The 27,301-nt window shown below is 44.5% G+C and overlaps 1 protein-coding gene across 15 annotated transcripts in view; it reads right to left on the bottom strand.

Moving 5' to 3' along the window:
* CAMTA1 (calmodulin binding transcription activator 1) overlaps window positions 1–27,301 on the bottom strand; it is an 814,199-nt gene that overhangs the window by 747,076 nt on the left and 39,822 nt on the right. The gene's annotated exons all lie outside the window — the stretch shown is intronic.

The following is a 27,301-nucleotide window of genomic DNA, read 5'->3' as shown; positions in this document are numbered from 1 at the left end:
AAGATATCTTCAACCATGACTAATCTCATTTTGGTCTCTCAATGGGAGATAACAGAAAACATGTATTATTCTCTGGCCCCATGCATGGCACAGAGCTCCCAAAACCCTCGCAATTTGCCTAAGTGAGATTATCTTTTTTTCCCCGGTGTTTGGTATTCGACCCTATCCCTGACACAGGGCTCCTACACCCCCTGTATCTCCCTAAATGAAAAGAGCACGTGAAGCGTCTTTTGTTCTAACAAGGCACCTTCACATGAGTTCCTGGATGGCTCCTGAGAGCTGGAGGGTCACAGAAAAGCCAAGCCAGGATTGGAAGCTTAGATCCTTCAGCCCTGCCCCACCCTCCAGAGAGCGGGGAGAGGCTGATAATGGAGGAGTTTCTCAACTCAGGAGGAGCTGAGGAAGCCTCCTTAAAATCCCAGCAGTTTGGGGTTCCGAGAACTTCCAGGCTGGCAAACACATCCATACAGGAAAGCTGATATACCCCATACCCTCAGGGACCCACCCCTGCCCTCGGGACCACCCAGACGTTGTGTTTCCCTGAGTTCTGTGAGCACTCTGGCAAATGAAACGAACCTCAGATTTACAGCCCTTCAGAAGCACAGGTGAGCCCCTGCACTTGCCATTGGCATCAGACGGGGGCCGGGAGCAGTCTTGTGGGACTGAGCCCTTATTGTGTGTCTGATGTAATCTCTGGGTAGACGGTGTCAGAAGTAAGATAAACTGTAGGACACCCAACTGGTGCTAGAGAGAACAGCTTGGTGGGGGAATACCCCACAAAGCCTGGAGTCAGAAGTGCTGTGAGTATGGCAGTGGCGCGAGCGTCAGGGAGACAATGGAGTTTTCCCACAACTCAGTCCTTCCCATCCTTGGGATCCAGCATCACTCATCATTCATACAACATTCACTGAGCACCTACGATGTGCCGGGCACTCCAACCTCTGGGGATACAGCAGCGAATAACACAAGAATCTCTGCCCTGGTGAACGTCGCATTCTATTGGCATCAAACCCAGCCCACCACTTACAACTACATCCCACTGCCCGCCCAACCTCAGTTCTTGTATCTCCTTTTAACAGGTTCTAGTTTTCTTTTTACAATACATGTAGCACCTTGTTTTGTTTATTTTCAGTCTCCTCCTTTAGAATGTAAGCTCCCTAAAGACAGAGATCTCTTTTTTTGTTGTCTTATATATTCCAAGAGTGCAGGATACTGCCTCATGTAAGACACTTAAATAAATTGTTGGGCCAAAAAGTGCCCTCTCCTCTAAGTTCTCTCGCTCCCAACAGAAGGCACTCACATCCCCCACCTACACAACGGAGCACAAGGCTGCCCACTCTACACCCCGCCGGAGCCTCCACCTCACAGCCAGGCCTCTTTCAAGTTACAGAATGGTTGCGGCTTGCCCTTCCAGCCAGCCCTCCAGCCCGTATTCCACCTCTCCTAGCCCTGACCCCTCCCTGCTCCTCCCACCACTTCAGATAGGCCCACACTCTTCTTCCTGCTGTCTAGAAACTCCTCTGATCACTGATCTCTTCAAGCTAACTCCTCCTCATCCTCCTGTCTCAGGTCATGAAAATATCACTTCCTAAGAAAGCCTTTCACTGGCTTCCAGTCTAAATTAGACCCTCCTCTCTTCCAACAGCCTGTGTTTCTGCTTCCTCAGCCTTTATCAGACTTTGTAAATACATACCTATTCTTATGACTATCTGCTTAATGGCTGTTTCCCAGTGAAGGCAAAAGGTGTCTGGATCACTGCTACAGATACAGATAATACAGATAATACAGATTCGGATACAGACACAGATAGAGCCTTCCCCGGGGACTACAGCAGGGCATGAACCCCTGCCTGTAGGAACGGCTGGTTATCCAATTTTGTGGGAAAACGCTGCAAAAGCAAGTTTAATGTCTATTTTGTCCACTCAAGTGTCTGGTAACAAACACATTTCTATATCTAGCATAGAGAGAATGTTTAACAAGTATTAAATAAATGCTGAATGAATACAAACAACCGGAGACACCAGAATCTTAACTGCTAGGGAAACAAAGCAAAACAAAACAAAACAAAACAAAAAACAACAACAACAAAAAACCACCAGCAGCATCTTGGCATCTTGATCTATACAGCTTTCTGAACACTTTCACGCAAGCGTCCAGCTCCTTCAACACGGGTGGCTTCTCCACATCTACCTCCTGCAGCACACACAGCTCCCCAGTCTCTACCCAGCATCCACCCAGCATCCACCCAGCACCCACTCAACTCCTGCTGTGCATGCAGCAGCTTCTCTGGTCTCCAGAGACTGCAGCAACAGAGGCCAGCATTGCCTGGCCGCAGCAGCTTCCCCCAGGACCACCACCTTGGGGGATTTGAGAACAAATGTTGTAAAACAGTTCCCCACAAAAAGCTTTCCTATGATGTGCTAGAGAGCAACTTCTGCCAAGTTCCAGAGGGCAGATTTCCATCAAGCTCCACCAACATCCACCAGCATGACACCAACAACCATGGTTCTGCCTCTCGTTAAGCCAGAGTCTCAGTCCTAGGAGTAGAGGACTTTTACCTTGGGCTCTCTCTCTTAGCCCTAGAGGGAGCAACTGTTCTCCAACAGCTACTCTTATCTTCTTTCTTTTACTAGCCAATCTCTCCTTACTTCAGTTCCCTGTTACAGTTAAAAATTCTTCATATTAAACTTTTTCTTTCAACTTACTGTTTGGCTTCCTTTTCCTGATTGGATCCAGCCTGATACAGATTTGCAATTAATTTCTATGTTTGTAAGGTACAGGGTCACATTTCCTTTCTTTTCTTTCCCACCTGAGTATCTAATTAACCAAACACCACTCATTGAAAAGACTGTCCTTGGGGCGCCTGGGTGGCTCAGTGGGTTAAGCCGCTGCCTTCGGCTCAGGTCATAATCTCAGGGTCCTGGGATCGAGTCCCACATCAGGCTCTCTGCTCAGTGGGGAGTCTGCTTCCCCCTCTCTCTCTGCCTGCCTCTCTGTCAAATAAATAAATAAAATCTTTAAAAAAAAAAAAAAAAAGACTGTCCTTTCTCTACTATCCAGCAGTGCCTCCTGTGCAATCAATCGAGTGTCCAGAGTAGAACGGGTCTCTTTCTGGACTAGTTTGGTCATTTGGTCTACTTACCTAAACAACACTCTTCATTACTACAGCTTGGTAAGTTTTGCTATCCAGTACAGCAAGCCAGCCCAGTTTGTTCTTGGGAATTATTCTGGCTATTCCTTGCTTTTTTACATTTCCAAGTACACTTTAATATCAGTTTATCAAGTTCCGCAAAAAAGAAAAAAAATAACCTGCTAATATTTTCTCTGGTATTATATTAAATGCACAGATGAACTTCTGAAGAATCAACATCTTAAAATATTGTCTTCTTCTAATCCATGAACATGGTATGTCTATTTAGATCTTTAACTTGTCTCAATACTTACTATTTTCTGTATAGATGCCTTATATTTCTTTAGATTAATTCGAAAAATCCAACTATATTATTGCAAATAATATTTTTATTACATTTTTTGTTAGTTGTTGATATGTTAAATTGCAACTGTGTCCAGCATTACCTTAAATCTTCCAACCTTATTTATTAATCATAATTAACTTAAAAGGAAAATTTTTTTTTAAATTTTTATTTATTTGACAGAGAGAGAGATCACAAGTAGGCAGAGAGGCAGGCAGAGAGAAGGGGGGGGTAGCAGGCTCCCTGCTGAGCAGAGAGCCCGATGTGGGGCTTGATCCCAGGACTCTGGGACCATGACCTGAGCCGAAGGCAGAGGCTTAACCCACTGAGCCACCCAGGCGCCCCTAAAAGGAAATTTTTTTGGACCTTCTTTATATACAATCATGTCACCTACAAAATCAGTTTTTTCATTACTTTCTGATCTTTGACTTTTTATTTTTCTTATCTTATTAAATTTAGTAGGAGAAATGGTAACAAACAACTTATTTCTTTTGCAGTCTCAGAAGGAAATTCATCAGCATTTCACCATTAAACATGATGCTTGCCATAGGACTTCTCTAAGTAATCTCTATCAAATTAAGGACTGTTACTATTTATCATAATGTGTCATGGGACTGCATTTTAAATAGTTAATTTTTGTTATCTATTGACATTATCACATTACTTTTCAGTTTTATCTCATTAACTCAGTGATTTACACTGATTTTTCAAATAGTAAGCCTATGTCTATAAGTCTGATTTCAACCTTTTGAAATTTGTCAAGAATTACTTTGGGGATCAGCAATTTTGATAAATGTTCCCATGTTTGTATGAAAATAAAAGTTCAGTCTACAGATACTGGATACAGTGCCCCATTAATCTCCTATTTCATTTTATTCTATATTTCATTTCTAATATTTATCATTTCAGCTTACTAGTTCTCTGTCCTACTGTGTTCAATCTACTGGTAAACCCAGTGAGATCTCAAGTTTGTTAATTGTGTAACTGAGATCTCTTATACCCTGATTCTTTAATGGTTAATAAAGCGTATTTAAATCTCCCACTATGATTGTGGTACTTCTCTATTCTTTGTTTGTTTTGTCAATTTTTGCCGTATGTATTTTGAGACTATGTTTTTAGGTGAATATAGATGTAGAACTGTTGAGCTGACTATTTTATCATTATGTCTCTTCTTTATCCCTATTAATGCTTCTCTGCCCTAGGTTCTACTCCATTAATATAGTACAAAGTTTCCTTCTGGTTAGTGTCTAAGGGGTATGTCCTCTTCTACCATTACACTTTCTACTTATCTGCATCCTTGTGAGCAGCATGAAGTTATGAATCACTTTGTTTTGTAAACTAATCTGTCAATCTTTGTATTCTAAGTGAAAAATTTAGTTCATTTTTATTTCATATAATTACTAGTATCATGGTTTAAATCTATCATCTTACTGTTTGCATCCTATTTTTCCCAAATGTTCTACGTTCCTTCTTCTTTTTGCCTCCTTTCGGATTAACCAAATTTTATTTGATGATAACTCTTCCTCCTCTATTAGTTTGTTAGGTATACATTCTTTTACTATTCTTTTAATGAATATCTAGAGATTAAAACATGCATCCTTGATTTAACAGCCTTAAGTATATTACTATTTTTTACTACTTCCTGGACAGTGCAAACACTACAGGATACTAACTCTGTTTACATCCCCACAACTTATGTTACCTTAATATATATGTAATTCTTCCACATATTTTAAACCACTCAAGGCATTATTGTTGTCCTATATACATCAAGATTCGTTTGCATTCACCCTCGTGTTGTTCTTCACTTTCCCTGAACCTTAAAGCTGCCCTACAGGATTATCTCCCTTCTGCCCAAAGAAGAATCTTTACTATCTTCCAGTGCAGGTCTGGTGAGATTACTTCTTTCTACTTTTTGCTGATCTGAAAAGGTGGTATTTTGTCTTTACTTTTGAAAGGTTTTCTTTCTGGGTATAGAATTCTAGATTGGCAGCTTCCTTTCTCATTTACATTTTTAAAAATATCATTCAATTGTCTTTTGACCTTTGCTTCTGTTGAGAAATTAGCTGTCACTATTATTGCTTGCTTGCTTTCTTTTTTTTTTTAATAAGAGAGAGCACATATGCCAGCCTGGGCAAGAGGAGGGAGGGTGCAGAGGGCGATGGAGAGAGAATCTTAAGCAGGTTCTATGCCCAGTGAAGAGCCCAGCACAGGGCTCAACCTATGACCCTGATATCATGACCTGACCCCAAATCAAGAGTGAGATGCTTAAATGACTGAGCCACACAGGCACCCCTATTGCTCTTTTGAATGTAATATGTAATTTTTCTCCAGCTACTTTTAAGATTTTCTTATTATCTTTGGTTTTAAAAGCAACCTATGTTTCAGTGAGATTTTATTTGAATGTATCTATCTAGCTTAGGGTCTACAGTATTTCTTGAATTGGCGATCTGATAATTCTCAACCATTTGCTCTCCAAATACTGTTTTTGCAAGATTCTTCCTCCTCCTCCTACTGGGATGCCAATTACACACTCATTAAACAATTTCACTGAATCTCACATCATACATACATTCTTTTACGTGTTTCCCACTCACTTTTCACATTTCTCATCATTCTGAATATTTATTTTCAAATTACTATCACTATTCTGTTAAGCCCATCGATTAAGATCTTAATTTCAATTCTGTTACAATCCTTCAATCTAGAATTTACATTTGGTTCTTTTTTTTAAAAGTTCCAGTTCCTTGATTCTTAATCTTTTCTTTTATTTCTTTAAACATATCACATATAACACCAATCTCTAAAACTTCATTATCTGGATCCCTGTGGATCCACTTCCATCATCTCTTGCTTCTTCTAGTTTCAGTCAAATTGTCTTAAATTCTCATCTGCTGGATGAGTGCCAGTCACCATAAATAAGTGCAGATATCATTTGAGGCTCTGGGTGATATTATCTTCTTCCAGAAGAATTTACATTTATTTCTGTCAAGATCAGCTTGATCCAATCAAAAATTGAAAGGATCTGAAGTTGGACTTCAGCACTGCTGAGAGACTATTATTCCTAGGATCCAGGCCTTTGGGACCCCTGCTCAAAGCCTAAGAAGTTTTCCAGGGTCCCCCCATCCCCAGTCTACATGTATCCAAGTATAATTTCAGCCCCTCACCCTCCAATTTTTAAGTCCATCAAAATCTCTATTTGGCTTTCCAGCTTCTTGCTTGCCTGACTCTTCTTAATTAGCAGATTTCTCTGTGACAGAAGTAGATTCAAATCTGATCTCCTATCTATGAGCTTCCCTCCTCCCACAGATCTTAGCCCCACAAATCACCACTTTCTAGCTCCCCATTACTTTCAACATAAATTTTGGGTTAAATTGTATCCAGCTTTCCCTACTTGCAAGAAGGAGAGCCCAACCACTTAGTCTACCATTAACAAAAACTTCCCCCACTCCCATATTTTCTATCTTTGCAGATTTATACCTCTTGTGAATCCCTTCTATCATTTTATCAAAATTTTGGAAGGAAGTAGAAATAAATCCATTTTCAATAAGTAACTGCTTAGCCAGAAATCTCCAGTTACTCATTTTATTAATAGATCTTCTATATATTAAGGATATTAAACCATTGTCAAATATGTGGCAAATATTTCTCCCAGCTTGCCATTTACATTTTAATTTTATAGTATTTTTAGCACACAGAAATGGGTGAATTTATATGCAGTCCAATTTATAGCCTCTTCCTATCTAATTTGGGTGTCATCAAGAAAACTGAATACTTTATATAGACCCATATTTTCTTCTAGTATTTTTATTATTTCCCCTTTTTATATTTAATTTTTAAATTTATTTTGCATAAGGTATGAGATACAGACTTACCTTATATTTTTTCAATTGGTAAGCCAATTGTCCCAAATCCATTTAAATAGATAACCCTCCATTTCCTCCTCTAAATGATACCTTAATATCACAAAATAATAACAAAAATTGAAAGAATTTTTCTTTGCAACATGGTACTGCTGATCCCTCTTGCTCATTCTCCTTGCTCCTCTAGCCTCCCTTGGCTTCTGTGATCCTCCCCATTCTCTTCCTCTCCAACTATTCTTTCTGAGTCTCCCTCACAAGCTCAATTTTCTTCCCATTCTCTCTTCCTATTCATCTGAGGATGCTCTCTTACTTTCCAGAGAGGATGGGGGAAATAGATCATTTCTCGAACCTCCCTTTTTTCTCATTTTCCCTACTCTCCTTGGAAAATATCGCCTTAGGTCAGTTTCCTCAAGCTCTCTCCTGAGCACCCAAATCCCCAGCTGCCTTCCAGTATCTCTGTCTGGGTGTTCCACAGGTGCTCTAAACTCGACTGGACCAATATTAAGCTCAGTATCTTAAAACCTGCTCTCCTTCCCATATTTTATTATCTATAGCATCCCTCAAGCCAGAGTCTCAGTAATTTCTCCTCTCCTTTGCCATTCTATCTTAGAGGTCATGGGGATTCCTCTGATTCTAGCGCTCAGGTCAGATCCTTCTCTACTGCCCTGTCTAGAAACAGATCTTAATTATCTCTTGTATGGATTACTCTCCAGATCTCTAGTCTCTAAACTGCCCACAGAGTGACTGTATAAAATGAAAATATGATCATTTTGCTTTTCTGATTAAAATCTCTCCGTTGATCCCTATTACTTATGAGATGAAAAATAAAAACCCAGCATGGCATATAAAGCGTTCTGTGAGTGGGCTGCTGCCTATCTCTCTAACCTTAATTCATCCATCTCTCTCCTTAAACCCTACGCCAGCATTCCTGATTAAATCACTCCTCCTTCCATTCCTTGACACAATTAGTTCCTTCCCCTGGAAAGTGGTCTTGCTGATTCTCTTTGCCTGACAAACTCCTAATCATCTTCAAAATACACCCTGAGTGTCATTTTTTATACAACAGCCACCATTTATAGGCCTCAAATTCACCTTGCACATACACATTTCATAATTTCATTATATCCTTTATTATACCATATTGCATTGTTTTTTTTAAATTTTATTTTTTATTATTTATTTGACAGACAGCAATCACAAGTAGGCAGAGAGGCAGGCAGAGAAAGAGGAGGAAGCAGGGTTCCTGCTGAGCAGAGAGCCCGATGCGGGGCTCGATCCCAGGACCCTGAGATCATGACCTGAGCCAAAGGCAGCGGCTTAACCCACTGAGCCACCCAGGCGCCCCGCAATTATTTTTTATGTATGTCTTCCAACATGACTGTGACCACCTTTTTCGTTACTTCCGCATGGCTAGGCTGATCTCAGGGCTTGAGGCACACAGCAGGCACTGAAAATAAATACTGAACAAATGTATTAACAGACAAAACGCTTAATTAACTAGCTTATAAAAATTATCAAAAATGTATTTCTTGGGGTGCCTGGGTGGCTCAATTGGTTAAGCATCTGACTTCAGCTCACGTCATGATCTCGGGATAATGCCCTACATTGGGCTTTCCACTCAGCCCCTCTGCCCTTCCCCCTGCTTGTGCATGCACACACTCCCTCTCTCTGTCAAGTAAATAAAATCTTCTTTAAAATATATTTCTTTTTTAATATTTTATTTTTTTAAAGTAATCTCTACACCTAACATGGAGCTCGAGCTCACACCCTGAGATCAAGACTTGCATGCTTCCCCTGGACTGAGCCAGGCAGGGGCCAAAAATGTATTTCTTAATGGAAAACTATAAAGTGTGACATTTGACTCAAAATAAAACCCTAAGAATCTCACTATGTAACAAATGTACCTCTGAAGTTTTCCACATAGTCCAGAGGCGTTATAAGTAACAGTAACAGTAATGAGACTTTATAACATAAATTTAACCCATGTAAAAATAATGGTTTGGGGGCTCCTGTTAGTTAAGGAGTTAAACTGTTTCGCTCAAATACCCTGCCTTTTATGTTCTACACCAAAACAGCATAAAGCTGAAAGTCTCCATAACTAGAGCAAAAATTTTTCTAGCCTTTGCATACAAAAAGTACAAGATACTCTTTGTTTTTAAATTTTTGTAAAAACCTTCGCACCCATTTCCTAACTGTGGTACAACTACAGCCCCAGGCAGGAAAGCTGCATAACTTTCTTCATTTGAGCTATCGCTTCCTCATTACAAAGAGGATAAAAAGAGCCACAGCAAACATTCAAATAAAAAGTGGCTCCGTGTAAATGAAGAGTGGATAAGGGCATTTTCCACTAAGTTTTAGATGATGAGAATGTTTTGATTTCTCAGATTATCAAAACAGATTTGTTATGAATGCTTAATGAATCTGTATAATCTACTTAAGTACAAAGAAATCTTAGTTGAAAAAAAAAAAGAAATCTTAGTTGAAATTCTAAAATCAAATATACACAGGAAAATGACAAGAATATCCTATTAACCTATTTTCGAAACTACTCACGGACATGTCAGGAGCCCTTGGAGCCCTTGTTCCCCACAGTCCCGGTCATCACCCCAAGAATAAGCCTCACAGTAACACTGACACAGACAGAGAAGCAGCAACTACTACCCTGAAACTTCCAGATCCCAAGACGGAACACTGAAATCATTCACATTAACATCTTCTAATCGTTAAAAAGCTAGAAATCGCAGGCTAGAGCACACTGTGCCCCCATAACTTGATAAAGCACCACCCCACTGCACCACCGCCTGCACGGGGCTGCGAATTCCCAGCCCCCGGGATGCAAGGGCTGCCACAGGCCATCTGCAAGAAAATGCAGTCACAGGACAAAGTGATGGAGCCCAGCCCACAAGGAAAAAGTAACTAACATACAGCCCTTGGGAAGGAACCAATCTCCTGTTTATTGAACTCGTTATTTCCTTGCTTTTCTTTGGGGTTTTCAACCTATAGCAGGCTCTGTTAAGACATCAACTTTACAGAGGTGTCATTCACATGCAATAGCATGAATATTTTACGATATTCACAAGGTCCTGCAAACACCGCTGTGGCCATTTTTACCTCAATCAATTTGGTCAGGCTGGACTTTCCCAGGATCCCTTCCGTCAATCTGCCCAAGATTTAAAACGGGGAAGCAGAAGAGCCTCTGCTCTCAGAAGGGTGACAGCAACAGGAGCTAGAAGTTTCCAGCTTATCCACATTTCTTCCTCCAACGCTAGCTTTATTCCCCAACTAGTAGCCCTGATGACCAAGAGAAGACACCCTCTTCCCTTAACCGCCAGCCCCGCTCCAGGCCCCACCGAGAGCACTAGATGCCAGGCGGCAGACCTACAAAGGCAGCAGCCTGGGGAACCAGCGAGACTGTCGGTTAAGCGCGTGATTCAGGTCATCAACTCAGGTTCTTGGGATTGAGCCAAACCTAGGGCTCCTTGCTCAGCACAAAGTCTGCTTGAGATTCTCTCTCTCCCCCTCCCTCTAGCTCTGCACCTCCCCCCACTCGTGCAATCTCTAAAATAAATAAATAAATCTTTCAAGAAAAGAGAAAGAAGAGAAGAGAAGAGAGGAGAGGAGAGGAGAGGAGAGGAGAGGAGAGGAGAGGAGAGGAGAGGAGAGGAGAGGAGAAGGGAAGGGAAGGAAGGGAAGATGGGGAGGGGAGGGGAGAGGTGGGGAGGGGAGGGGAGGGAAGATGGGGAGGGGAGGGGAGGGAAGGGAAGATGGGGAGGGGAGAGGTGAGGAGGGGAGGGAAGAGAAGAAAAGAAACAGCAGCAGCCTGGCAGAGGTGACAGCCTGTCCTGCCTGGCCTCCCAGAACCCCGCTGGCTGCCAGGCCATAAAGGAGCTGATTCCTGATGCTTCTCCAACCCTCTAATTCGTCCACTGGGTTCTGCTTCCATCTTCTCCCACAGCTGCATTCAGTCTATTCTTATAATAAGTAAATCCCTTATTCCATAACACTCATGGTTCTGCTGCCCTGATACCCACCAGTACTTATTTTCCCTAATGATGGCTGAGCATCAGCTCCCTCCAAACTTTACAAAAACAGTATCAAACGCTGCACTCCAAGATTCTCCAACGCCACTGCAGGTGGTTGTATTTTGCTCACTTCCCACTGCTCTGTAATAATAAGCTAGTTTACACTATATACCATTTCAACAATTTTTTACTGAAATATTATTTACAAACAAAAAAGCACAAATCACAAGTATATTCTTATGGGTCCATGTATACGTATCACAACCACGATCAAAAACTAGAATGTGACCAACACCCCAGAAGCCCTAATTGACCCTCCCCTACCCTCCAAAGGTACCTACTTCTGACATACAACCTGTGATTAATTTTCCCACTTCTCAACTGTTTTGAACTTATACCCAAAATCACACATATAAATTTCCAAGTCTGGTTTCTTTGACACCACAGTATGTTTGTGAGTTATTCATTTCCTGAATATAGCATAAGTTCATTCATTTATTTTCATTGCTGCTTTTTACATTATATGAATATAACACAATTAATTTTTCCATTCTAATGTTGGGGAGCACTTGGGCTATTTTTGGCTTGGGGGCATCTGGAATCACACTCCTGAGAATGTTCTTGTACGTATCTTCAGTATACATAGGCCTGTTGCTGTGGGAATATACGTGAGCAGCGGAACTGCTGAGACGCGTGGCGTGCGAGTCGGCAACCCTAGTTTTGCAGCACTAACCTGGGTGCCCTTCAGCATTGTATGAGAACTCCCACTGCTCTGGTCCTTGTCAGCACCTGATGCTCTCTTTTTTAATTTAGTCATTTGGGTGTACAATAGCATGGTGCCATGGCCTTAGTTCTCTTCTCCCTAATGACTGATGAAGACCTATGTATACTGACTATCGGTGACATGCCTGTTCAAGTCTCTAGCCCATTTTCTACTAGGTTTCCTCTCTTTTCTTAGTGACTTTCAGGACTTCTCCAAATGTTCTGATTTTAAGCCTCTGTTGGTCAATCCTACTCTATGGACTTCATTCACTTAATGGTGCTTTTTGATAAAAAGAAGTTCTTTCAATGTAATCCAACATATCAACCTTTTATTTTACATATAGTTGGTGCTTTTTGTTTTACTTAGTATTTATTTACTATAAATAGGGCCAAATGAACTTAAGCTTTATAATGTATTATGGTGAGTTTTAACTGTTAACTCCTGGAATTCTCCAAACCATCTGAAAAAGTAAGTAGAGTCAGAGAGCCTGGGTGGCTCAGTCAATTAGAGCATCTGACACTTGATTTCGCCTCAGGTCATGAACTCAGGGTCATGAAACAGAGCCCCACATCGGGCTCCATGATGCATAAGATTCTTCCTCTCACTATCCCTCTGTCCCTCCTTGTTTGTGCACATGCATTCTCTCTTTCTCTCTCTCTAAAAGAGAAAAATAAACCAAATCAAATAAATAAAATAAAATAGTTAAATAAATAAAATAATTTTTTATAGAAAGTGAGTAGGATTATCTTGGAGGCACACAGCCCCGCAGGTGCAACCGAGCAGAAGAGGAGCCTGCCAGACCCAGCAGGCTCGGATGACCTCAGCCCTGTGTGATACACAAGCCTACTGAGAGTGCTTTCCGACCACACCTGACCCTCACCCACATACACAGAACATACACACATGTAACATGCACTCACGCACAGAGAATACACGCATGCATACATCACACATATATTTACCCATGGACAGAGTACATACATATAAATAACATTTATCCACGTGTACAGAACACATACACACATACCGAGGACATTTACCCACATCAAGAGAACAGGCAGGCATACATATAACACATGCGCACAGAACACACACATATAACATTCACCCACATACAGAGAAGACAGCCATATATAAAACATCACCCACATGCCCAGAACATACATACACACATAAAACAAACATGTAACATTTACTCACATACACATAACATTTCCAGCCCACATGTCAAAGATTAAAGAAGTCAAGAACCAGCGAAGTCAGCCTGACTGAAGACTAAATTGTGTTTCCAGTGAATTTCAAGAAAGGAAGAAAAGATACGGGCTAAACTGTTAACACTAGCATCAATTCAGAGAGAATCACAGGCAGAGAATGAATTTAGTGGTACAGATGAATAATTCAAAAAAATGAAACATTAAGAAAACTGAACATTAATGAGTGGGTTTGAAGGAAAACGACTTTTTTGGTCAAAGAAAGCAAAGTGAGATTAATCCTCATTACATATTTGTGCGGTATTTTTAAAGCCATACTAAATTTGCTGTCACTGTGAGCTTATGTCAGTGTCAGAGAGGAGGAATACAGTGAAAGAGATCTGCAAGTGTACCAGGATGGCTCCAATTACTCTAAGTAACACTGTTCTCAATGCAACAATTATGAGACACCATCAGTAGCCAATATCTACTCTGAGAACTCCCTTCCTAAGGTCTGAGCTTTTCCAGATCCTTCCCTGACTAAGCCAACTTCAGTTTTCTAACAACTTAAGTTTCTCAGAAACTTATCATCTTGTGAAAGACCCGATGGCCACCGTATCAGGAATGTTCACTGTGGTCACAGTGTCTTGGGATTAGACAGGAAATGGAACAAACTCTGAAAAGCCATGAAGTATGGAAAGAGAACAGTAACTAAGCGATGGAAATGGAGTGCGGGAGAAAAAGGAGAGAGAAAAACTTGTCACAAACAGGTGCTTCATTACATTAGGTTAAAATATTCAGAAAGGAAAAAGATAAAGAAGGCAAGAGGGAAAACAGAAAGAGAGAGCCTCTGCCCAGACAACAGACTCTGAGTTGCATCCACCGTTTGAATCTTAGTCCAAATTCAGAAGTGTCAGCTGTTTCCAACGATGTGTGCTCTAATAATGTACTTGTACATTTCATAAAGCCCACTTGACTATTACAAATGTTCCCCTCCAGATTTCCTTTTGCTTACTTTTAACCACAGTCTGTTTAATTACAACGAAGGCTCCTTCTGAAAGCAGTCAATGGTAGAGTTGAGGTGGTGATTCTCAACCCTGGCTGCACTTACAATCTCCCAGGGAGCTTTTAAAAATCCTAAGCCTGGGGCTCACCCCAGAGACCTCCATTTAATTGGTCAGGGGTGGGACCTAAGGCCCTGATATATTTAAAAGCTGTCCAGACGATTCTAACATTCAGCCAAGGGGAAGAACCACCAATGTAAAGAGCGCTGGGAGCAAAAGCAGGGACTGGTTTCTCTAAGCTCCTCCACAAGGGCATTTTCACCATTTGTGCAGAATCAGAGAAGACCTACACATACACTCACCATGACACCCGGAGTACTCCCACTTGTTTCTGAATACCCTTTACAGGGTCAGAAACAGCCCCAGGTGGGAGCCACTGATGCAGACAGTGAACGGGTCTGGTCTGTCAGAACTTGGTCTCCACCCCTCCAGGCATCAGGCTCCAGAGCCAGCATGCTGGTCCGTCATACTCTACCCTTGCTTCCGACACCCCAGGAGCCCAGGCCGCACCGTGGCAGCCGCCTGTGGAGGGCACCAGAAGCCCACCAGGAGGAGCAGAGCTGCTCCCCAGCTTCAGCCAGGCCATCTCTACTTTGGTCTGTTTTACAGATTTAAGTTTCCCGTAAGTTTATGTTTGGGGGGAGAAAAAAATGGTTCAGCTGCTTAAAGAAATTTTTTCAGTTTGAAAACTGGCAGACCCTCCAGTTCCCAGGTCCTTGCATTCAGCTGAGAAACCAGGGAAACACAGGGCCCCGAACGGCGAGCTCCTGTCTCCCTCCCCCTGCCTCCAAGCCCAGCACGACCCCGACACTCAGCACAGGGCAGGGATTCTGTAAACGACCAGCTAGTGGGCAGAAGAGGAGGGCTGAGAAGGAGCTGGGAAAGTGGCTTTCTCTCCCATCTCCATCTACCACCTGGACAACTCCTCATGGACGTTTCTGAGACTGCAGATTTGTTAGGACGTAGATTCAGCTCCCGTACGTCCTATGTGGCCTGGCACATAGCAACCACAGGCCCTTATGTGAGGAGGTCCTCTGGAGAGACACGTAGAAATTGTGTTTCTTCTTTTAAGGATACAAGTGTAGACAGATGCCTGGGGTAGAGGGTCAGGTGGGAGGACACTGACCAGCTCTAAGGTCACTCCCACCATCCTGGCCTCCAGTGTAAACTCCCTCCCCTTGAGTGTGGGCAGGAGGACCCACACCTGTGGACCTGAGAGTTGCTTCTATCAAACAGAACACAGCCACATGAAGGGACGCGGGTGACCACACGTGTGATTACATCACTGAAGACTGCAGCATTAGCCCTCTCCGTTCCCTGCTGGCTTTGAGTCAAGCGGCCATGTGAGGAAGGCGCAAAGAACACGGAGCTGATGGCTGTCTTTAGCTGATAACCAGCAAAAAACTGAGGCCCAGAGTCCAACAGCTCACCAGAAACGCCACGTGCCAACAACCCCATTAGCTAGGAAGAGGATCCTTCCACCATCAAGCCCTCAGATGAGAATCCTGGCCGACACCCTGACCAACGCCCTGAAGGCAGCCTCAGGAGACCTTAGAGCAGAAGGCCCAGCTAGGCCTTGCTGCACACCGGACCCACAAAGCCTGTGAGACAGGAAACACGTGGTGTTTAAAGGCACCAGCATACGGGAATACGGTCATGCAGCAAGAGATTACCGCGTGTACCAAAGACACAAACAGCCCCTTCCGTGGTCTTGCAGGGTGGGAAGAGCGAGGCAGCACGGAAGACCAGAAAGAGCATCAACTGCCGTGGGGTCAAGGGCCTGAGATGAGGCAGGAGACGGAGGGCGGCCAGGCGGGCCAAGAGTGCCGGCCATCTGTTTAAATTCACATCTGCACAACAGTGGAAAGCACTTGAGGAGTGTAAAGTGGGGGGAAAACATGACCTGATTCACATTTCACTATTTAAAGAAGTTACCTCTGGCTGCCTCAGTGAACGAGGCAGGTTGGAGCGGAGGCAAGGGAGTGACACAGGAGGCTCGCGCAGGCGTCCGGGGAAGCAGTGCTGCCGGTGGCCCTGGGACAGTGGAAGGGTCACAGTGAAGACGGAACCAGGTTCATGAACTTGAATGAGAAAAGAGCTGTACCCTATTTCACTAACCTCCAACTGAAACGCAGCACTGTGTCTGACCGGGAGTGCAGGCAACACACCCCAGCACCAGCGGCTGTACCCACAGCGGCTGTACCTGCAACGTGTAAACCTCGATGTTTCCATGCCGGTTACTGATGTCCTGACACAAAGTATCATTTGTGTGTATTGTTTCTTCAAATTTATGAGAGTCACAGACCCACCGCTAGATCCTGTTCTTTAAGAACATTTAAGGAGTATATATGCTGTCATATCACAAATCAGATCTGTGTTTTAGTAAGCTTTGATAACTATTTCAATACAATTGGTTTCCTTTGTAATCCCGTAAACAGTCTGCTTTGAGACATAACCCACGAAGGTATCCACAGGCTTCTTTACTCTGCTGCAAAAACAGTCCAAGAAAGCCCTGGGCAGGGGGCAGGGAGAGACACGGTACAGCCTGGTGCTGCACTCGATCTTGGGTGTGGGAGAGAGGGAGAGTAAGGATGACTAGAGAAGCAGCAGAGCTGGGGAAAGATCCAGAATTCAGCTGTGGACAAGCTACCTGAGGTGCCCATAAGCATCTGAGAAGGTGTCTGAGGAAAAGCCAGGGCCTGTAACTGGGGGCATTCGGATGTATCGCGAGCCATGTGGGTAGATGAGAATACCTCAGGACAGTGTGTAGTGTGAACAGAGACACTGAGGGCAGAGCCTGGGGGAACCTGACCCTTGAAAGGCTGGATGAGAAGAAAGATAGGCGTGGGGTGCTGAGAGGCAGGGGCCCAAGAGGAAGGAACGCCCAGAAGACGCTCGATCACAACCACGGAGAAGTGTCTGGAATAGGGAGGGCTGTGAAGAGGCTGCAGAGTGTTTGCTGGAAAAGACGGGCAGTTTCGCTGGAGCAGGGGGTGGAGGGTGTAGACTGGAGCTGGAAGAAGAACCGGGTAAGTGAGCGCGCAGAGGAAATTTCTAATGTTAAGGATTTTAAAATCCCAGAGATGGAAAGGGAAGCCGGGGAAGCTGGGTTTTGTGGATGTTAAACTAGATGGGCTGGCAGAAGTGGAGGGACCGAGGATGCAGGAGAACGCAGGAAGACTGCCGGACTGAAGTCCTGGGGGCAAGGTGCTGGCGTCCAGAGCTCCCAAGACCACAGGCTTCTGACAGAGGTTAGAAGACTCGGGCTGGGGGCGCCTGGGTGGCTCAGTGGGTTAAGCCGCTGCCTTCGGCTCAGGTCATGATCTCAGGGTCCTGGGATCGAGTCCCGCATCGGGCTCTCTGCTCAGCAGGGAGCCTGCTTCCGTCTCTCTCTCTCTCTCTGCCTGCCTCTCCGACTACTTGTGATTTCTCTCTGTCAAATAAATAAATAAAATCTTTAAAAAAAAAAAAAAAAAAAAAAAAAGACTCGGACTGACGGGGGGAAGGTCTGCAGTGAAGCAGCTCGGCAGCTGAGAGGTGGGGGTGGTGGTGATGGTAAAGGGGGTGGGCTGGCGAGAAACCCGTAGAAAGTAAGAAGTGGTCAGGGAGTCAGACCAGGCTTAGTGGGCGGAGAATCCTAGAGAACTGTGGGCGCTGCTCAGTGCTCACTCGGTGATCAAGAAACGACAGAGACAGAAGTCTGACTCTTCATCCCATCTTTCCCCAGCACCACTGAGCCGCTGGCGTGCGGCACACAGAGGCCAGGAGACGGGAAGGGTTCGCTGGGAACAGGGATTTGTCCAGGTGGGTGCGACAGGAGGAGAGAAGGCCAGGAGAGCTGAGGACATTTTAAGAGCATGATTACCCACTGCGGACTCAGGAACTTAACCTGCAAGAGGAACACAAGGGAAAGAGGACGCCTGCGGACGGAGGTCCAGGGAAGGCCTGTCCAAGGTAGGGTGCGAGGCGCACTCCGGTCGCCCCCGAGGGACGTGAGGGGCGACGGCGTGGGGCCGTGGGTGAGGAGCAGGAGCTCTGCCAACAGAAGGAAGCGCCGGCCTGCTCCAGGCGGCGGCCAAACAATGAGGTTAAGAGCGGGTCCATCAGCTGGCAGAGCACCCAAAAGCCCGAGAAGAGCGGCCTGCACAAACTCAGCGCCTCGCCTCCCGGACAGGACAGCCCGGACATACACAGCAGTTATGAGACGGGTCCTCCCGAATGCAAGCTCCACAGGACGGGCTGTTTGGTTTGTGCCTACTCTGCCCAGAGTCTACTGTTCAAGAAGCACTACTGCGTGCGAATGTTCTCAAAACACAGTGGAGTGCGGGAGGAAACGGAGGCAGGAAAGGACTGCGCTTGGCGCTGCAGGGAGGACGTGCTCTCCCCCATGGCTCCGGGCCAGACCACTGTGGGTCCACAAGGAATGAAGGGCAGATGTTCTACACGGGCTTCGAAGATCTGGCCAACAAGGTGGCGGGGTAGGGACCCTGCAGCAGCTGCTGACCAACATCCTGAGCACTGACCCGGGCGCACGCAGACGAGTCATCAGTACGTCCTGCTTGACTGTAAATAACCACACTAATTCTTCTTTCAGGTGTCACCAACTCTGTAAACCGTGTCTTGGTCTCAATCTAGGTTCTTGAGTCAGGTAACCCACTCCACCTGACACCAGACTCCGCCTCTTAAGTACACGTCTTCCCTGAACCTCTGCACCAAAGAGGGCTCCCACTTCACTCTCTTAGAGCTGTGCTCTGTGCGATGCTTGTGAACTGAGCCCTAAGTCCCTTTCCTTCACAGCAAAACTCCCATCAGAAATCACTAACACCTGGTGCCTGGGTGGCTTAGTCGTTAAGTGCCTGCCTTTGGCTCAGGTCATGATCCCAGAGTCCTGGGATCAAGCACCGCATCAGGCTCCCTGCTTGGCGGGAAGCCTGCTTCACCCTCTCCCACCTCCCCTGCTTGTATTCCCACTCTCACGGTCTCTGTCAAATGGAGAAATAAAATCTAAAAAAAAAAAAAAAAAAAAAGTCACTAACACTTGCAGGCCCCACATCCTCACCCATTCATCCTTCTCCCCAACTCCAGTGGGGCCTCCACAGCCACCACACCACTGAAACCATCCATCAAGGTCACTAAGAGCCTCCAGGTGCCCAAATCCAATGGCGGCTTCATCCTCATTTTACCTGACTTCTCAGTAACCTGTGACTATACCTTCTGTGGCAGGAAGATTAGCACCCCCAAAAGATAGCCACATCCTAATCTCCAGAACCTGGAAATATGCAGGTAGAATTAAGACTTAAGGTTGCTAATCAGCTGAGCTTAAAACAGGGAGATTATCCTGAATTATCCGATGGAACCAATGTAATCGTAAGAGTCCCTAAAACTGGAAGTGGACACAGGCGAGGTCAGAGTTCGGGGCCATGGACGTGGGGTCAGAGACACACTCTGTGGATGGCTCTGAAGACAGAGGAAGGGGCCGCAGCCAAGGTATGTGGGCAGCCGCCAGAAGGTAGCACACACAAGGAAGCACTCTCCTCCAGGACTTCCGGCGCCAACCACAGCCCTGCCCGCACTATGACTTTAGCCCAGTGAGCCCCAGGTCAGATGTGTGACCTACAGGTAACTTGAAGATAATAAATCTATGCTGTGTTAAGCCGCCAAGTTTGTGGTAATTTGTTACAGCAGCAAAAAGAAAACTGATACAACCTCCTGGAAACACATTCTTCTCTGGGCTTCCATCTCACACTGGTGTGGTTTCCCACCACTCCGGGGCTCTGCTGCTTCCTCCTGCTCCACTCAGGGCTTATCTCATCCCTTCTCCTAAATATCTTTTGCCCCCAGGGTGATCTCATCTAGTGTAATGGCTCTCCAATTTATCTCTCCAGACAGGACCTCTCGCAGACTCCCAGACAGCTGCCTACTCAATGCTGCCACCTCAGTGTCTAACAGACATCACAAAATCAGTGCCTCCCGAAGAACACTCTCCACCCACCCCACCTCCCCCAGTCCTCTCCGTCTCCGTCGTCGTGAGCACCAGCACCAAGGTCGGGCCTGAGGCCACAAACTAGGAATGGTTCCTGACTTCTTTCTCCTACCTCCCACGTCCAGTCCCCCGAGTCCTAACACCTCCACCTCCAAAACACATCGCGCTTCTCAGCCTCACTCTGACCACGAGTGCCGGTTACTGCACCAGCCTCCTCGCGGCTCTTTCGGCTTCCCCTGTTGGCCACAGGGCGGCCAGAGAAGACTTTGGAAATAAAAAAATCCATATAATATGCCACTCTCTTCCTGAGAGCTTATCCTCCAATGACTGTTACTCTTAAAATAAAATTCCAAACCTTATGCCTACCAGACTCTTTGAGAACTACTCTCTGCCCACCTTGGCCATCTCACCTCCAGACGTCCTCTCTGCTCCTCAAACCAAATGCACTCCTGCCGCAGGGCCTTCAGAGTTGGCTCTTGCCTCGCCTAAAATAAAATGTTCTTCCTCGAGATTCTCAAGCAGCTAGCCACCTTTCATCATTCAGATCTCAGCTCAAAAGTCACTTCCTAAGAAAGTCAAACCACCCAACCAAAGGACTCATACCTCGTACCCTATTTTCTTCTTAGCACTCGCTGAAATTCTTGTCGCCTTGTTTACTTAGGTATGGTCTCTCCCTCTAAACTATAAACTCCACGAGAACAGGAACATGATCCTCAACTGCGCCTGGCACAAATGAGGCCCTCAAACACGCCGCTAAGCATAACTGACAGCACGAGACACAACGGAACACTAACACGCAGTCAATAACACAATGCCATGGGTCACCATCAGAAGAAGCCCTAAGATAGACACAATCTATTCAGAAAAAGATTACAAAACCTCATGCCCAGTAAACCTAGTCTGAGTTAATGAATAAAATGTACAGCCACATCAGCACAGAAAAATGTCTGCAGAGACTTCTATCAAAAAGTCAACTTTTGGGGGCACCTGGGTGGCTCAGTGGGTTAAAGGCCCTGCCTTCGGCTCAGGTCATGATCTCAGGGTCCTGGGACCAAGCCCTGCATCAGGCTTTCTGCTCAGCAGGGAGCCTTCTTCTGCCTCTCTGCCTACTTGTGGTCTCTGTCAAATAAATAAATAAAATCTTAAAAAAAAAAAAATAAGTCAACTTTTGGGGTGCCTGGGTGGCTCAGTGATTAAAGCCTCTGCTTTCGGCTCAGGTCATGATCCCAGGTCCTGGGATCGAGCCCCACATCAGGCTCTCTGCTTCGCATGGAGCCTGCTTCCTCCTCTCTCTCTCTGCCTACTTGTGATCTCTGTCTGTTGAATAAATAAATAAAGTCTTTTTAAAAAAAGGCAATTTTCTTTCTGATTGTAGACTGTGGGGTGACCTTTCTACATGGGCCGTACTGTGCAAATTAGCTGCGGGGGGGAGGGGGGGGCAGCGGGAGGGTCCTCCCTCTCCCTGGTTTCATTTCCCATATGGCCACAGTCTTGGCCTCCTGCCTCACCTTCCCTCCCGTGCTGGTCAGACTGACTGACTTATCTGCCTGCTAATTTTGACATAAGGACTGAGTGTGCTTGCCTTGACCCTTCTTTCTATGGATTTGGGGACCCATGGGCAAGCAGGGAGCACCCATTCTGCTCTTCTCCACATCACAACTTTTTTAGGGGTAGCTCCCGTGAATCGGTTTGTCACTACTAGTGACTACTACTAGCCCAGACTGTAGAATCAGAGACAAAGTATTAGCAGCACACTTGAGTAGCAAACCTAAGCAGTGTCTGTTGGTCACTAAACAGCCACTACGTGCCAGGTACTGTTTCAAACTCTTCGGATCCAACAGTAAACAGCACAGATGAAGATTCCTGTCCACCTAGACCTCATAGTCCAGCAGGAGCACCCAGATGATACACAAGAAAAATAAGTAAATTAACAGTATAGTAGATGATGTTACATTAGATGACATTACATGCTAATTCTAAAACACATCTCACCATCTTCATTTATGAAATAAAAAATACATAATCACTCCACAGCAGGCTCTCTGAACTGCTGGAGAAATGGTCTATTAAAAATTACTGGAAAATGCATAAATATAAAAATTTTGATTAATAATGATTAAAGCGTCTAACAAAACTGATTCTTAAATGGAACAATTAGAGTTAGGAAGTTGAAATGTTGTTCAACAGTACAAAAATAAAATAAAAACCTAGTATGCAAATTAACAACTGTCTTCTGATGCCGGGAAAGGCGTGTCTGTCACTACGTGGTTTAAAGATAGGAAAAATGGAAAATGACTCTACTCTGACCTCAATTTTATAGATCCTGCTTAATTTCAAGCTATTTTAATGTATCCTTTCTCAGAAATGGGAAGTAAATGCCATTGCCCCTTTCTGTCAAATCTTAACTTTTAAAAACGCAAATACATTGGGGCGCCTGGGTGGCTCAGTCATTAAGTGTCTGCCTTTGGATCAGGTATGATCCCAGGATCCTGGGATTGAGCTCCACGTGGGGCTCCCTGCTCAGTGGGAAGCCTGCTTCTCCCTCTCCCACTCCCCCTGCTTCTGTTCCCTCTCTCGCTATGTCTCTCTAGATAAATAGATAGATAGATAAATAAATAAAATCTTTTTTTTTTAAGATTTTATTTATTTATTTATTTGACACAGAGAGAGAGAGAGAGACAGTGAGAGAGGAAACACAAGCAAGGGAAGTGGGAAAGGGAGAAGCAGGCTTCCCGCAGAGCAGGGAGCCCAATGCGGGGCTCGATCCCAGGACCCTGAGATCATGACCTGAGCCAAAGGCAGACGCCCAACGACTGAGCCACCCAGGTGCCCCTATAAAATCTTTTTTTTATAAAAAAAAAGGTAACTATATTTAAGTGTTTTCTCCCCTTCTCTTCTGAGAAAGCAGCTCTGGCAGCCCTTTCTAAATAAGATCCCAGCTTCCAACAAGAGAGCATTGGTCTTGGCCAACTTCTCTGAACAGGCCCTGTCTCCCACCCAGAACATGAAGAGGGTGTGGCCTTTCCGACTTTGTCCTTGACCTTCTGTGTTGGGCCTTTCCTCCCTCCCTAAAGTGCTACACACCCTTTCTCTTTAAAAGCCAATTTCTTCAGGCCTGAGTTACACACAGAATGTGGTCCCTCAGGGGAAATTCTCAAAAGGCTTTTGGTCACTGAAGACCCACTACTTGCCAAGTACTGTTTCATGCTCTTCCGACCCATCAGTAAACACAGCAGATGTCTACTCTGCAGATGCTAGGCCTTTAAAAAAAAAAAAAAAAAATCACAGAACTAATAAGCAATTATAGAAAAGTCTATTGCCTTCCAATATACTAGTAATGAACAAGTGGAATTTAAATTTTAAAATAAAATCTTAGCATCCCCCAACTAGGCATAAATCTAACAAAATAAGTATATAATCTAATGAGAAAAAATACAAAACTCTGATGAATGATATCAAAACATGTAAACAAACAGAGAGATAGTCCATGTTCACAGATAGGGAGACTTAATACTGTCAAGAAGTCAGTTCTCAACTTGATCTATAGATCCAATGTAATCCCAACCTAAATCCCAGCACATTATTTTGTGGATAGCAACAAAATGACTCTGAAGTTTAAACAGAGAGGACAAAGACCCAGAATAGCTGAGTCAATACTAAATGACAAGAACAGAGTCAGAGGAATGACACTACCCAACTTCAAGACTTACTATAAAGCTACAGTAATCAAGACAATGTGGTATCATCAAAAGAGACAAATCAATGGAACAGAACAGAAAGCCCAGAGACAGACCCACATAAATACAGTCAACTCATCTTCGACAAAGGAGAAAAGGCAATACCATGGAGCAAAGACCATCTTTTCAACAAATGGCGTTGGAACAACTGGCCATCCACAGGCAAAAAAAAGAAAAAATAATCTAGATCTACATCCTTTACAAATCAAATAAAAAATGGACCCAGACCTAAATGTAAAATGCAAAACCATAAAACTCCTGGAAGAAAACACAGGAGGAAGCGCACCTGGCCTTGGGGGTAGCACTACTGTACTAAAGGTGGGATCCATGAAAGAAATGATTGATAAGCCGGACTTAATAAAAATAAAAAACCTCTGCCCTGTGAAAGACAATGTCAATAGAATGACTGGGAGAAAATACTTGCAAAAGCACATCCCCTAAAGGACTGTTGTCCAAAGTTACAGAAAACTCTTCACACTCAACAATAAGAAAGCAAACAACCTAATTAAATGGGCCAAAGACTTCAAGAGACCAAAGAGAGATCTAGATGGCAGAGGAGTATGTGAAAAGAGGCTCCATTTACCCATCTTCAGGGAAGTTAAAACAACAACAAGATCACTACACAACTATCGAAAGGGGCAATATCCGGAACACCAGCACCACCAAATGCCGGGAGAATGTGGAGCCACAGGGACTGTCACTGTTGCTGGCAGGAACACCACCAGTACAGATACTTTGGAAGACAGTTTGACAGCTTCTTATAAAACTAATCATACTCTTACCATAAAATGCACCAATTCCACTCCTGGGTATTTACTTCAAGGAGCTGAAAACCTCTGCCCACCCAAATTCCTGCACACAGATGCTTACACCAGCTTTATTCGTAACTGTCAAAAGTTGGAAGCAACCAAAATGTCCTTCAGTAGATGAAAAGAAAACCATGGTCCATCCAGACAATGGAGTGTTAGTCATCACTACAAAGAAATGAGCTACCAAGTCATGAAAAGACATCTATCTTAACAACAAGAGTGACCCATAATGTAAACTAGGGACTCTGGGTGGTGCTGACGTGTCAACACAGGTTCATCAATTGCAAAAAAGATTCCAGTCTGGTGGAGGGGCACTGGGTGTCGGCAAGACTATGCATGTTTGGGGGCACAGGTTGTATGGCAACCCTGTGTACCTTCCTCTCAGTTTGCTATGAACCTGCAGCTGCTCTAAAAAAACTTAAACCTTAATTAAGAAAAAAAAAAAAAAGTCAACAGAACAAGTTAAATGCATGGCCTGAATTCAAGTGCTCCCGCTGCAGCATCTCTGGAGGCCAACCCCCTCCGTCACATGCTCCCTCTGACTTCAGGCACAAGGGTCTCTACTTTCTAGCCCAGGTCAAGCTACTTTTAGGCTTCCTATTCTCTTGGACATGGAAACTTCTTTTTCTTCCCACAAACTCCTCTGAAATCACAGGAAAATGAACTTAAGGCAAAATGAAGCTTGCCTCAGAATTCCACCCTGGTTCTATCACAGCTGCCCCACAAGGATGGGTGTACACCCACGCCACAATGCACGCATGTGCACGTGTGCGTTCACACACACACACCTGTTCAGTCCTGTCCAATTCCCCAGAGCCCCAGCTCCTCCTCCCCTCCTTTCTCCCCAAATGTAAACAACAGGTTCTGTAAGCTTTACATTTATTTCAACTCTAACACCCTTCGTCAGACCAGAGAACACACAAGAATACGAGAAAGCCTCATGAAATCCACACATCCTGCCCATATATTCTCCCTTACAGAGAAAACACTCTCCCAAACACAAATTTATCTTCATCACATCCACCCCAGCCCATCTGTGGTTTCTCAGCCATCTAGAAAGGACGCCTTTGTATGTGTTTTTCTTTTCCATTTTTTTCCAGCTTTCTAAAAGCATTTAAACTGGAAAACTTAGGTTATATTTTAGGAACGTCTCTTAAAATCTCCAAGAGAACTTCATAGTTACCAAGATAACAGAACTTATCATTAGAAACATACGGAAGGTAGGCTTAACAAGACAGGAAGGTGGGCAGACAGGTATGTAGGTAAGTAGGCGGCCACGATGGTCACCTTTAGGGTTCTGCTGTTTTCAGCTATTTGGGCCAAATGGAGATGGGAAAGAAAGGGGGAGTGGAGAAGATTCCTCATGCTAGCTTTTCAAAACAAGGTCACAAAAATTAGGATATGCCTCCACATAACCCTACCATCACTCATACTTTAAAGGGGTTCTCTAATATAACAAGACATTAACCAATACTTTAGATAAATACCAAAAAACTAACTGCATTCTCTTACTTCTAAGTATATGAGAAGACCCTAGAAAGCTCAAATGTACCCCACATAGCCAAAGTATATCAAAATATACCTGAACGACAAAAGGGTAGCAAAGCTGAGACTGAAGTCAGGTGACTTAAGAATACGCTTCTAAGGGCCTGAGAGTCTTCATCTAGAGAAGTTTCACGAGGAACCTGTTAAAAATACACATTCTTGGGCCCCACCCCAGACCTACTGGCGCAGAAACTCTGGGGGTGCAGCCCAGCAGTCTGTGTTTTAACAAGCGCCTCCAGGTGATTCGGACACCAGCTCAGCTTGAAAGCCAGTGAGCTAAAAAGAATGCCTCACTTTCCACACATCTTTCCCTTTTCCAATCTCAGCTGATTTCCCGCAGGGCTCCGCTTCTCCTCATGCAAAGTCACGGCCACAGAGTCTCCCACCATTACCAGAAAGAGAGGGACACTGCATCCCCAAGTCACCCACTAAGGGGAGTTTGCAGGGCACACAGTTTCAGTTTTCAACCAAAAACTCTCCCCAAGCCCTCTTCTTCTCTCAGAAAAACAAGGCCCCAGCTGGATCCTCGCCGGCACTTGAACATTCTAAAAACAATCTCAGGACACAGAGCTCTGTGTTAAGATCTGGACAAAAAGACAATCGACTCTGATTTCAGCTCCAGCTCCACACAGGTATAGAAACTTGGAGGAGATATCAAAGAAGAACCCTGAGTCCCCTAAAAAGAGGCTGGCCGCCCCTTGATGGGGCTGACTCCGCCAAGTCCGGAGAGGTGGAGAACCCGAGCTGCTGGGGTGATGAAAATGTTCCAGAATTACATGACAGTGATGGTCGCGAGACTGTACTAACAACCACTGAATTACAGACTTTAAAAATAAAAACAAAGGATGATTA

Source organism: Mustela nivalis (genome assembly GCF_964662115.1).
Source record: "Mustela nivalis genome assembly, chromosome: 10".
In the NCBI taxonomy this organism is placed as follows: domain Eukaryota; kingdom Metazoa; phylum Chordata; class Mammalia; order Carnivora; family Mustelidae; genus Mustela; species Mustela nivalis.
This window is presented reverse-complemented; position numbering and strand designations above follow the sequence as displayed.